The following is a 14,450-nucleotide window of genomic DNA, read 5'->3' as shown; positions in this document are numbered from 1 at the left end:
TAATTGGAGGCTAATTACTTTACAATATTGTAGTGGGTTTTGCCATACATTGACATGAATCAGTCATGGGTGTACATGTGTTCCCTATCCTGAACCCCCCTCCAAGCTCCCTCCCCATCCCATCCCTCTGGGTCATCCCAGTGCACCAGCCCTGAGCACCCTGCCTCATGCATTGAACCTGGACTGGCGATCTGTTTCACATATGATAGTATACATGTTTCAATGCTATTCTCTCAAATCATCCCACCCTCGCCTTCTCCCACAGAGTCCAAAAGACTGTTCTATACATCTGTGTCTCTTTTGCTGTCTTGCATATAGCGTTATCGTTACCATCTTTCTAAACGCAGTATACTGTATTGGTGTTTTTCTTTGACTTACTTCACTCTGTATACTAGGCTCCAGTTTCATCCACCTCATCAGAACTGATTCAAATGTATTCCTTTTAATGGCTGAGTAATACTCCATTGTGTATATGTACCACTGCTTTCTTTATCCATTCATCTGCTGATGGACATCTGGGTTCCTTCCATGTCCTGGCTATTATAATCAGTGCTGCAATGAACATTGGGGTACACGTGTCTGTTTCAATTCTGGTTTCCTCAGTGTGTATGCCCAGCAATGGGATTGCTGGGTCATATGGCAGTTCTATTTCCAGTTTTTTAAGGAATCTCCACACTGTTCTCCATAGTAGCTGTACTAGTTTGCATTCCCACCAATAGTGTAAGAGGCTTCCCTTTTCTCCACACCCTCTCCAGCATTTATTGTTTGTAGACTTTTGGATAGCAGCCATTCTGACTGGCGTGAGATGGTACCTCATTGTGGTTTTGATTTGCATTTCTCTGATAATGAGTGAGGCTGAGCATCATTTCATGTGTTTGTTAGCCATTTGTATGTCTTCTTTGGAGAAATGTCTGTTTAGTTTTTTGGCCCATTTTTTGATTGAGTCGTTTATTTTTTTGGAATTGAGCTGCAGGAGTTGCTTGTATATTTTTGAGAGTAATTCTTTGTCAGTTGCTTCGTTTGCTATTATTTTCTCCCATTCTGAAGGCTGTCTTCACCTTGTTTATAGTTTCCTTCGTTGTGCAAAAGCTTTGACGTTTAATTAGGTCCCATTTGTTTATTTTTGCTTTTATTTCCATTACTCTGGGAGGTAGGTCATAGAGGATCCTGCTGTGATTTATGTCAGGGAGTGTTTTGCCAATGTTTTCCTCTAGGAGTTTTATAGAACATCCGGTAAGATCTATGAAAAAGATGTTCTTGAAGTATCTGAGCCTCCTCATTGTCTTCACATGATAATAAGCACAGCCCGCTCCCAGCTTTATCTGTATTGCCCGCAAGAAAGACGGGCCAGCCACTTCTAAGAGATTGCTGACCTCTGGCCTCTGGAATAAAGCCCAAACTCCTGAACCTGGCATTTTCAGGCATCTCTGATTGTTTCCAACCTACCCTTCTACCCTGATCTTTGCCCTGGTCCCCCATGAAACCTCTCGAATCGTACTTTTGCCAGACCATGATCTCCCAGCTCCACACCTCAGCTCCACTCTACTCTCCACTTACAGTGTCCTTTCCTCCCTTCTGCTCCTTTCTGGATTCACTCCCACTCACCGGCCTGACTCTAATTCTGTCTCCTCTCTAAGGCTCTGAAATCCCATTTTGCCTTCCGTTTTGTTGCCATGACTCAATTGGATTTCAGTATTTGCTGCTTATTATTATTATTTCCTTTTTTTATGTGTTTATGTCCTCTCTTCTGATCTAGAAATGAATTATTTAAAGAAAATATTGTGCCTATTTTTCTTCTGAACCCCTATGGTTTTTAATACATAGTCAGGGACATGAATACTGAAGATAGAGGTATAGCAAATTGAACTTCTTAAAGATCACAAATGCAAAGTCTTTTTCACGCATGATTTTTAAAAAATTATTTGGAAATAATTCTAAATTAACAGAAAAGCTACAGGAATAAAAATAATATAAATAAAACCTGTAAATGCCTTACCCAGATTCACTTATTCACTTACTGTAAATATCTTACTTCATTTCCTTTGTATTTCAATATCTCTATCATTTATCTATCTATCTTTCTATCATATTATCTACACACACACACTCAGAGTGTTTTTCCTGAATCATTTGAGGATATATTATATACATCATGAGGCCTTACCCTTAAATACTTCAGTGTATATTTCCTAAGAGTAGGCTAATCTTAGCCAGTGGGGGTTCAATGTATGATGCAGGGAACCCAAAGCCAGTGCTCTGTGACAATCTAAAGGGGTGGGGTGGGGTGGGTGGTGGGAGGGGAGTTCAAGAGGGAGGGGACATATGCATACCTAATGCCAATTCATATCAATGTTTGGCAAAAACCATCACAGTATTGAAAGTAATTATCTTCTAATTAAAAAAACAATATATTTTAAAAAATAGGCTAATCTCTTCCCTAATCATAAGAGAGTGATCAATTTCCATCAATTAAATACTGATATAACATTTGTATCAATAATGTGCTCTCATTCCAATTTGCTCAAGCAACCTAATAATGTTTTTATGGCATGTTTTCCTCCAATACTGGATCCAGTGTAGGGTCAAGATACAGCACCTAGTTGTGCTTCTTTCACCTCCTTTAAGGTGGAACACTTCCACATCTTTTATGACACAGTTAGTTTTCAAGTTAACACACCTCTCCCCTTTAAAGAATGTCAGAATTAAAAAAAAAAAACCTCCTAGGTTGGCAGACTATTTTATATACATATGGATGGATGTGAATTTTCTGAGTAATGTAATCACTCCCAGTGTAAGACTCCAAATTTGAATCTCCTTTTATTCTCATTCTGAACTTAACATCAATGGCAACATTTTTAATGCTGCTATGCAGGAACCTTGGCCTTATTTTATTTACAATGCCTTTCTCCTTATTTAGAGTGGAAGAGGAAATCACAAATCTCCTTCTCCTGCAGCTTCTGCTGGGCTGCAGGCTGCATGGGAGGAAAAGTCAATATAGGAAGTGAGAGAGTAAACTGAGAAGTTGAAATCAAAGTGGTAGGCCGCTAAGTCTTGGCTGTGGTGTATCTCATCTCTGAAGTCAAAGTATTTTTACAGACAGCATTCAGCCATCATTAAATAAAATCCCTATGCTGTAGAAAGGGAAGGCATTAGTAATTTCCGTTGTCTATGAGTGGAAACAGAGACACTGACAGGCATAATGGCTTTTCTACTTTGAGTCTGAGAGGCAATGAGGAATCATGGAAAGAGAGCTGATAAAGGAGTGAATCTGTTCAGGAGATTTGAATCTATTTATTACCATCACTGCCAAGTAGTTATATAGCTCAGCAAGTCATATCCTCTCTCAGTCCTGATATCATTATCTGTAAAATGAGGGCTTGGAATGACGACTTGCTCTAAGTTTCCTTCAGTGATTCTAAAAGTCAGCGATGATGAATTCCAGCACACATTCAGTGCATGTCTATGGCGTGCCTACTATGTTTTGGGCACTGGGCTAGAATGAATAGTGGGTTCGTCTCTGTTCTCAAGGATCCCCCAGCGTGGTGGCAGATGGGCATGTCGGCAAAGAATTGTTAGAAGGGCCACAGCAGGGGCAAGCTCAAGGTACAGGAGCATCACAAAGGAGACAGTAAGCAACTTTCCTGGGGGAGTCACATGCCTCTTAGAGGAAGTATGTGACAGTGGCTGCTGAACTGAGCCTTGTAGATGCAGACAGGGTGTTCCAGGCAGAAGGTGCATGGCTCTTTGTGGATTGCATGCACCTTGGATTTGAACGCAATGTGCTTGAGGTTAAGTGAGGGTGGTGAGGCTGCAACAGTAGTCAGGTACAGCCAGATCTATGGGGGCTGCTTTGCCAGGTCAGGAAGAGTTTGAGGGGTGGGGTGAGACTTGAGGCCAAGAGATCTACTGCAGAAGATAAAGGATTGAGAGGCACAGGAGAGATGAAGCAGCAGAGTGGTCAGAGACAGGTTTAGGAGAAAGGACTGAGAAGGCACACCAGTTGAGGGTGGGGTGGGGAAAGAGGAAGGGCTGTCACAGGACTTCCACGTTTCAGATTTGTGCAGTGGACTGGACGGCGGCACTACTAGCTGTAGGTGGAAGCCCCCAAGGAGGAGCAGGTTTGGGAAGTGTATGAGCTCAGTTTAGGATGTGTTGGCCTGGACATGTGTATGGGCCACACAAGGGGAGATGGCCAGCAGGCTGTTGCATAAATGGGCCTGGAGCTCAGGAGAAGTCTGGGCTAGAGACAGATCTGATGGTTAACATGTCACAGGAGTGAGGGATGTCACTCAGGAAGGGTGTAGCTTGAGGAAAGAACCATGCCTGAGAGGGAAGGACAGGAGTTCTGTTGTCTTATTAGGTCTGGATTCACACTGCTGAGATGTATGGTACTGGGCAAGTAACTTTGAACCTGTTTCTTCATTTTTAACAACAAGCCCAACTTGGAGACTTATGAGAGTTTGAGATTAAAAAAAAATCCAATCAATGGAACTTAAAAGAAGAGTAGGAAGGGCAGCCCAGGAAATACCATTAAACTGATATTTAACAGACATAAGATGGCTCCTGACTGTAGGTTTCAGGAGGAGCCATTTGCTGAGTTGCCCACACCCTGGCTGTCTTTGTTGCCACATTAGTTTGTTACCAGTTGCTTAATTTCTTTGAGCTCTGGCTTACTCTTCTTCAAAACAGAGACAAAAACCACTCTTCTAGTTATCTCAGAGAATTCTTTTGAAAAGCAAGTGAGATAGGGTCTGTGTGAACACTGGAAACTCAAACATAAATGTTTATTATAAAAATGAAAGGAATAAAGAGATGTGACCAAATCCTCAGCATATTTTGTGCTGTTACCACCACAGAGTGTCTGTCAATATCAGTACTGAGGCATGTTCCAACTAGTCAGTGTCAGAACTGAAATAAAACCCAGGGTCTCTGACTCTTGGCCATGGTTATGCTAATCCCCATATAAGGCTATCTAACTGACCCGGGATTTACCCGGGATTATCTTCCCTGGGTCGGGAAGGTCCCCTGGAGAAGTAAATGGCAACCCACTCCAGTACTCTTGCCTGGAAAATCCCATGAACGGAGGAGCCTGGTAGGCTTCAGTCCATAGGGTCACAAAGAGTCGGACACGACTGAGCAGCTTCACTGATGGACCAGAAAGAAATAGAATTTGGACTGCAGACTTTGTGATTCCACCATAGGCCCTCTGAAAATGTCAAGTTTCCATTTCCAGGTGGGGAAGGAGTACCCCCTCCACATAAATGGGAACAGTACTGCAACAACACAGAAAGATGCCAAAAATTATTCCAAAGAAATAAAGCACCCAGCACCCAGAAAGCTCTCAATAGACGTAGCTCACTGGGCAGGCCAGACACAGTATTCACAGTGGAAGAAGTCAGCAGTATTCACCGGGTGAGATACTCTCACGTCCCACCTAGTCCACAATTACAGAGGGATTAGGCCAGGTTCTGGTCGGCGGGCAAGGATGGGTGGGATTGACCTAAGCTCACCTCAAGGAGGCTTTCACTTCCACTTTCTCCCAAAAGAAGTGAAAACAAAAAACCATGCAAATGAGAGAGATGAGGATGCAACGAGGCTGATGCAGCTCCCCATCTCTTCTCTTGCTTTTCTTAGTGATCTTGCTGTCTGAAGACATTGAGACGTTTCCTAAGTCAGAGGAACCCAAAGCTGTGGGCCCACTGCCTTTTAAACCCCATCCATGTCACCATCTAGAAACAACTTGTATAATCAGGTCAGGCAGTAGTCTGGCAAGCCCCTCGCTCAGGCCTGAATTCTTGCTGGAACATCACAGAGGCCTCAGATCCATGCCTACACTGTGGGTCCTAGGAGTTTCCCATTTATGGTTACTTACAAGTTTTCTGTAAGCAGACCTGGCCATGGCCTAGAGCACAGATCTAAACCCTCTGTCTTCTTCTTTCTCTTCCACTCTTTCCCTTCCTCCCTTCCTTCTCACCTTCTTTCTCTCTTTTTAAAAAATACTTTGATTTTTTAGAACAGTTTTATATTTACAGAAAAATAGATCAGATCCTACAGGGAGTTCCCACATTCCTTACCTCTCCTACTACCTCGCGTACAGTTTCCTCCCAAACTAACTTGTTAGCAAGATACATGTGTTACAATTCATGAACTCTAATTGATATATTATTAACCGAAAGCCCATAGTCTATTCAGATGTCCTTAGTTTTTCTCTCATGTCCTTTTCTCAGGCTCTCGTCCAGGATACCATATTATGTCTAGTTGTCATGTCTTTTAAGGTTCCTCTTGGCTGTGACAATTTCTCAGAGTTTCCTAGTTTTTGATGGCCCTGACAGTTTTGAGGGAGGCTGGTCAGGTACAATTCAGCATGCTCCACTATTGAGATTTTTCTGATTTTTTTCTTCTGGTTGAACTGGGGTGATGGGTTTGGGGGAGTAAGATCATGAAGGTAAAGTGTTGTTGTCATCACATCATATCATGGGTTCAGTTCAGTTCAGTTCAGTCGCTCAGTCGCATCCGACTCTTTGCGACCCCATGAATTGCAGCACGCCAGGCCTCCCTGTCCATCACCAACTCCTGGAGTTCACTCAAACTCATGTCCATCGAGTCGGTGATGCTATCCAGCCATCTCATCCTCTGTCATCCCCTTCTCCTACTGCCCCCAATCCCTCCCAGCATCAGGGTCTTTTCCAATGAGTCAACTCTTTGCATGAGGTGGCCAAAGTATTGGAGTTTCAGCTTCAGCATCAGTCCTTCCAATGAACACCCAGGACTGATCTCCTTTAGGATGGACTGGCTGGATCTCCTTGCACTCCAAGGGACTCTCAAGAGTCTTCTCCAACACCACAGTTCAAAAGCATCAATTCTTCGGCATTCAGCTTTCTTTATAGTCCAACTCTCACATGCATACATGACCACTGGAAAAACCACAGCTTTGACTAGATGGACCTTTGTTGGCCAAGTAATTAATGTCTCTGCTTTTTAATAGGCTGTCTAGGTTGGTCATAGCTTTTCTTCCAAGGAGTAAGCGTCTTTTAATATAATGGCTGCAATCACCATCTGCAGTGATTTTGGAGCCCAAAAAAGTAAAGTCTGCCACTGTCTCCACTGTTTCCCCATCTAATTCCCATGAAGTGATGGGACCAGACGCCATGATCTTAGTTTTCTGAATGTTGAGCTTTAAGCCAACTTTTTCACTCTCCTCTACCACCTTCATCAAGAGGCTTTTTAGGTCCTCTTCACTTTCTGCCATAAGGGTGGTGTCATCTGCATATCTGAGGTTATTGATATTTCTCCCGGCAATCTTGATTCCAGCTTGTGCTTCTTCCAGCCCAGTGTTTCTCATGATGTACTCTGCATATAAGTTAAATAAGCAGAGTGACAGTATACAGCCTTGACATACTCCTTTTCCTATCTGGAACCAGTCTGTTGTTCCATGTCCAGTTCTAACTGTTGCTTCCTGACCTGCATATAGGTTTCTCAAGAGGCAGGTCAGGTGGTCTGGTATTCCTATCTCTTTCAGAATTTTCCACAGTTTATTGTGATCCACACAGTCAAAGGCTTTGGCATAGTCAATAAAGCAGAAGTAGATATTTTTCTGGAACTCTCTTGCTTTTTCCATGATCCAGCAGATGTTGGCAGTTTGATCTCTGGTTCCTCTGCCTTTTCTAAAACCAGCTTGAACATCTGGAAGTTCATGGTTCACGTTTTGCTGAAGCCTGGCTTGGAGAATTTTGAGCATTACTTTACTAGCATGTGAGATGAGTGCAGTTGTGCAGTAGTTTGAGCATCCTTTGGCATTGCTTTTCTTTGGGATTGGAATGAAAACTGACCTTTTCCAGTCCTGTGGCCACTGCTGAGTTTTCCAAATTTGCTGGCATACTGCTGGCATATTGAGTGCAGCACTTTCACAGCATATCAGGGGTACATACCATCTATTATACATGATCAATGACTTTTGACATTAATACTGGTCATTCGGCTAATACAGGTCTCTTTACAGCAAGGTTACTCCTCTTTTCCCCCTTTCCATGCAGTCCTCTTTGCAGGGGAGTCACTCTGCACAGCCCACTTTTAAGGAGTGGGAAGTTAGGGTCTCCTTTCTGTAGGGTGGAGTATCTACAAAATTTATTTTCAGTTGTTCTGCATGGAAAATTTGTTTCTTCTCATGTATTAATTTATTCAATAATTTGTTTATATCAGTATGGACTCTATATTTATTTTATACTTTGAGTTATAATCCAATACTACTTTATTTTGTTAGTCCAACTGTTCCAACTTTGACTACTGAGAAGTCTTTCGGTTGGCTCTTGTATTTTCTTTCTTCCTTTCTTCTTCCCTCCCTCCTTTCCTCCTCTTTCTTTCTTTCAGCACTTCCTTATTTTCTGGCATTACAAGTCTCTTTTGAAAAATAATCATTACTCATTTGTTTACTCAACCAAAATACAGTGTGAGCTTACTGGATACTAGGCAGAGAAGATTTGAGAATGAACAGGGCTTGGATTAGCTCAAGATGGCAGAGTAGAGGACATGAGCTCACCCCCTTCTTAAAAAAACATCAAAATCACAACTAACTGCTGAACAACCATTGACAAAAAATGCTGGAACCTACCACGAATGAACAGGACTTAGCTCTGCCTTCAAGGAGCCATCAGGGAGGGTGGCAGAAGGGAGGAGAGAGACGAGGAAAGAGACAAAGACATGACAACACGATGAGTGCTTTGGCAGAGGGTGGAAGTTCAGAATGTCAGTCTCAGTTACCTGAATTCACTTCCCTATCTCTCCTGAGTGTTTTCATAGGAGAACCTTCAGCTCCACTCTGGGCTAGTTTCTCTGGCTTCCCTTAGTATCCAGTCAATTACCACACTTTCATAGGTAGGGCAAAACTACAGAAAGAGCAGGACACTCACGACAGACAATCTAGACTGATGCTTAATATGTATTCATAAGGTGGCTCCTGACTGTAGCAAAGAAAGACTAAGATATTGCTGCATTAGCCCTTTGCAGTTCCTGTGGGCATGGACTAGCTTATGATTATGGAAAATGAGTGAGACCTGCAATAGCAGGAACTTGATTTAAGTTGCTTCCAACCTGTAGCCTTATGGGGGTCCCAGGAACCTGCTCTCTCAGACTCCAGCTTCACATTTCCAAAAGTCCGGCTCATGGCCAACCCTTGGTTAATCGACATCTGAGCAGTAATTATTTTTAGATTGCCCACTATATGTTCTGCCACTCAGTGTTATGCGATCATGTAATGAAATCCATGCCTTAGTGCATTAACTAACCTTTTGAAAAAACCTTTCAATAGCATCTCCCCCCGCTGCCTCCCCCCACACAAAGAGCTGACAAAAAGCTCCTAGACTTGAGTGCTAAATGTTGAACCATTAAAAACGCTGGTGAAAGCTATGAAGTCATCAAATATTGACCTGAGAGAACATTTAGCACCATCTGATTTCTCCATCCTGACATCAACATGAAACGGACCTTACATGCCAATGAATCACTTTCCCTATTTAAGTTCACAGGGTTTGTCTAAAATAGCTCCCCTGGTACAAAATGGAAAGTCAGCCTAGGGATAATAATGGTGAGTGGTAGACTCAAGTTCTATGCTTTTGTTAGAAGAAAAGGAGGGCTTACTAAAACTTGATTTTTTTCCCAGTGGGGAGGGATGACAGAATAGAAGTATCTTTTTCTTTACAGGGGTCATTAGGAAATTAGAAATTCAATCTCACTTGTACTACTTGTATAAGTTGAGGAACTTGTTCAAAATGTAGATTCTAGTCCCACACACAGGCAGGTTGATTTAGCTGGTATAGCAAATGACGGTGAGTCCCTGACTATATTTCCTTAACCCTTACAATTTCAGAGCACTCAACCCGATTGCCATTTCCTAGCACCTTCATCTTTTTACCAGAAGGCTATGATTTTGGAGGCCAGAAGTATCAGGGAATTCATACCAGCCAGATGCAGCTTCAATCAATGACTGAGGGAAGTTGGTGCTCAAACACCTTGACTCCTCTAAAAAATAGAAGTAGAGTCATGGATGTGGAAGACAGGCTTATGGTTACCAGGGGATAAGTTGCAGGGGGTGGGGAGATAAATTGGGAGACTGAGATTGACATATGCCCAGTACCATATATAGAATAGATAACTAATAAAAACCTGCTGTATAGCACACAGAGCTCTACTCAATAGTCTGTAATGATCTATATGGGCAAAGACTCTAAGAGGGTAGATACATGTATGTGTATAATTGATTTACTTTGCCACATACCTGAGGCTAATACAACATTATAAATCATCTATACTCCAATAAAATTGTTTAAAAAAAAAGGGCCTGCTCAGGCTTGATCACATGAGTGCTAGTGGTTCACTCTGAAGTTTCCTATCATATGTCCTTTACGTTCCCTGTTGGGCTAGGGACAGAGCAGCACAGATGACCCCTGAGACAGCACGGCACACACACATGCTACAGTGCAGGAACCCCGCACTTCCCCACACAAATGCCCATTTGAAGGAAGTGGATACTGAGACTACTTTGAAGACGACATCATGAGCAAAAGTAGAACTTTGTTGGACTTCCTTGTACTTATTTTCTGGTTTAAAGTTGTTTTTGTTTGATATTATATGTCTTTTCAGAGTGTGGCACCTTTACTGGTCTTTCACTGGACGTGGAACACACCCATTAAAGAGCTCAGCAGGAGGCAACCACATAACCCCTGAACTGCTCTTTGTTCTGAATCCGGTCCAGAGTGTCCTTTCCAGCCTGTAAGCTGGTTTCTGTTCTTACTACTCACGTTCCCAGAAGAAGACCAGTTCATTTGACGAAGACCAGTTCATTTGTCAAAGACCCTTCCCTGGCCAACCCCTCGCCAGGTCCCCCTCCTCAAAAGAGTTGCCCCTGTCCTTTGTGCCTCCAGATACTGGCTGGGATTAGGTTCCTCTTCCATCCCACTGAAATCAAGATGCTGTCACTCTTATGAATCTTGCCCAGAGCCTTTTGCTCTTGGGCATCTGCCCACCAGATTATCAGATAACCTTGACTGTTGGAGCCAGCAGGCCCTGGAACACTGTGATATAGATTACTGACCGTGTTCCTTGGGCCTGGCTTTATGGACTACTCAGAATGTTTTGCCAAGCTCTACTGAACCCTGCTATGTGGCTCCAAAATTCCAGCATGCTTTGCACCTGAGCCTCCATGGCTAACCGGACAAAAGCTTTAAAAAGTAACAGTTACAAATGTAAGCTCTACCAACAATATCCATCTGTTTTTTTATTAGTGTTTCCCAAGCCTTTTGAACAGTGCCTGACACAGTAGGCATTCAGTCGAATTTTGTTGAATAGATGAATGATATGATGTTAACAAGGGAAAAAGGAATATGGCATGTCACATAGGGAGCTTTTCAATTAGCCCAAATGTGTATGTGTTATAAATGGAAGGGGGACTAGACATAACTTTCTAATGAAGAGTTTCAACTCAGTGGGGATAGAGACATGAAAGTGTTTTATTCCCTTTAATCTCTGTTTCCCACTGTGCTCTGTCTTATTACCCTTCCCGTTTTCTTAATAACATCTTGGGCAGATTCCATAACTTTCTGGTCACTTTTAATTATGAGAAGTCCAGTCCAGCTTAAAGTTTCAATCTCAACTTTGACCTCAATCTCTCATTTCCTCTCCTTGCCCAAGCCTAAGTTTGAGCTGTGTTGAAATGGTCTGATCCAGCTCTAAATGTATCCTTCACGTAATGCAAAATACATCTTTACTTATTGGGATGCTATTGTTGCTCTCTCAGTGGTTGTGGCTTTGAGGGCACACACCGCCAGGCCTCTGCACCCTCTGTTGGCAGCTTTCCAAATGCTGACTTTCTTAGGGGGCACATGGTGAGTTCCTTAGGGCGGTGGTTCTCAGAGACCCTTTCTTTGGTCTGTGAGATCAAAACTATTTGCTTACTGACGCTGAGATGTTATTTGTCTTTTTCGCTGTGTTGGCATTTGCAATGATAGTGCAAAAGCAGTTGGGGATAAGGTTGACTGTCCCTTCGCCCAAATCAAAGCAGTGACAATAAGCTCTACTAGTAGTTATGGTGTTCTTCATTGCTGTCACTCTTGGTAACAAAACAAAACAGAATCCAGTTTCAATTAAGAATGTCCTTGACAAAGCAGTAAAAATTATTAATTGTGTTAAATACTGACCTTTGAGTATATGTCTTCTTAATACTCTGTGTGATAAAATGGGAAGCGTGCAGAAAGCACTCTGGCTGTATACTGAGGCATGATGGTTATCTTGAGAAAAATTATGTGTATGGTGGGTTGACTTGTGAACTGAACTAGCCACTTATCTTCCTGGAAAATAATTTTGACTGGGAAAAACTCCTAACAGACAAGCTCTGGTTGTTAGACTCAGGTATTTGGCAGTCATTTTCCTGTAAACAATTGAAGGAAACCTGCCACTTCAAGAAAAACAACAGATACCGTTTGTTGTCAATGATAAAATTTTAGGTTTCAAGCAAAAGTAAAATTTTGTAAAACTTGTATCCACCATTTTGAGCATGAAAGCTTCCTAGTTCTTAAATTTCTGGTGAGCTGATGGTGAGATCACTGGTAAGATTAACAAATGTGACTTTTTGAAATTATATAATGAAATATGTAAACATTGGGAACATCTGCACAGTTCAGTGAGCCAATATATTGAAATTATGGATACATGATGTTACAAAATCATGTGTGGGTCCATTCAAAGTGCTACACAGATGGATTTTAATGTAACAGAGCATGAAAAGTTCATTGTTGTGGTTTCAGATTTCACATTCTAACTAATCTTTAAGAAAATATCTTATAGACTTTTAGTGTGATATCAACGAAGAGTACTTATAATTACCTGAAAAGGCCATTAAAACATTCCTTTCTTTTCCAACTCCCTATCTGCATGAGGTAACAGACTGAATGCAGATGCAGATGTGTGAGAATCCAGCTGTCTTCTAAGTCAGAAATTTGCAAAAATGTAAAGCAATGCCATTCAATATTTTCTTTTCCCTTGGAAAATATACTTATCTTTTCATAAAGATAGGTTCTTTATGATAACTCGTAATGGGTTTTAATGTATTATTTAATGAATTGTTCAATAAATATTAAAATTTCTCAGTTTTAAGCTTGAATTCAGTCAATATCAATCATTATAAGGCACATAAAATTTTCTTGTGACCTCAATAATCTTTAAGGTTGCAAAAGGATCCCAAGACCAGAGTTTGAAAACTGGTGATTTAGGGCTTGGATATTCCAAGTTAGTTCATGGACCAACAGAATCTGGATCACCTGGGATCTTGTTGCAAATGCAGAGTTCCATCCCAGACTCACTGCATGAGAACTGGCATTTTAACATGCCCAGATGATCCATCGGGGTACATGTACTCTTTTAGAAGACCCTGGAGGGCCTCCCTAAGATATAGGTCTCTGATTGCGGAGGTCTGTCTCAGCCTCTTTTTCCTCCCTCTCCATCAGCTACCATCATTGGGTGCCTTCCCCAAGCCTTTCACTACTGAGGGTCCCTTGGTCTAGCGGGCAGCCCTCTTGAGTGGGATGAGGTACCATTGCTTAAGTCCAGGTACCTTCTTCTTCAGTGTCTCCTTGGCCTGCAGGAAATGTACTCATTCTTGTCTTGCCAGCCTATGCCATGCAAGCACACTGCCAACCTTCTTCACCAGCCTTCTAGGGTGGGCTGTTCAGCATCCACCTTGATCCACCTGTTCTACACCTCCAGGCTAGAAGCAGGCTCCAGTTTCCATGCTCACATAAATCTCCAAACTCCCAACATCCTCTCATCTTTAGAATGTGGAGCTACTTATTACTTCTCTGTCCTCAACTTTAGGTTCAAAGTCCCATCCGACATTCCCTGATTTATAAAAGAACAAACACAAGCCTGTAAAACTATTATCATGACTATTTCAACCCCAAATGAATCAAAGCTAACTCTTTTGGGGGTAGATTTTTCAATTTATCCTGGCTCACGAAGAATAAAATGGGATTAGCCTGACTGCTTGGGTCTGATGGGGTCATGTCAGTGGGCAGCAGAGAGAATTCAGAAAGGTCAGAACATGTCTGGTTAAGGGGAATTGAAGGCAGAGATAAGTGAGAAGATCAGCAGAGAGCCACAAGCTGCTATAAATGGATTGATGTCTTCTGACACAGAAAAATGACAATCCGAGAGAAATCAGACAAATGCAGATGAAATTGCTGAGCCGTGGCTGGTCATTCTGAGGAACTGTAGGCAAGAAGAGAGCTCAAAGACTGGAAAAGGGGAAGATGTCTGAATTTCTCCAGAGTTCCCACCTCAGACTGGAAACTGAGTTTGCTCAGAACTCTAGAATGAATGATTAAATTGAGTGGCTTACGGGTACTTACGCAGGGAAGAGGGGTTGGCCAGCAAACAACCCTGAGTCAGTAACTCAAGCCTGAGTC

Source organism: Bos javanicus, chromosome X (assembly GCF_032452875.1).
Source record: "Bos javanicus breed banteng chromosome X, ARS-OSU_banteng_1.0, whole genome shotgun sequence".
NCBI lineage: Eukaryota > Metazoa > Chordata > Mammalia > Artiodactyla > Bovidae > Bos > Bos javanicus.
Note: the sequence above shows the minus strand (reverse complement) of the source record.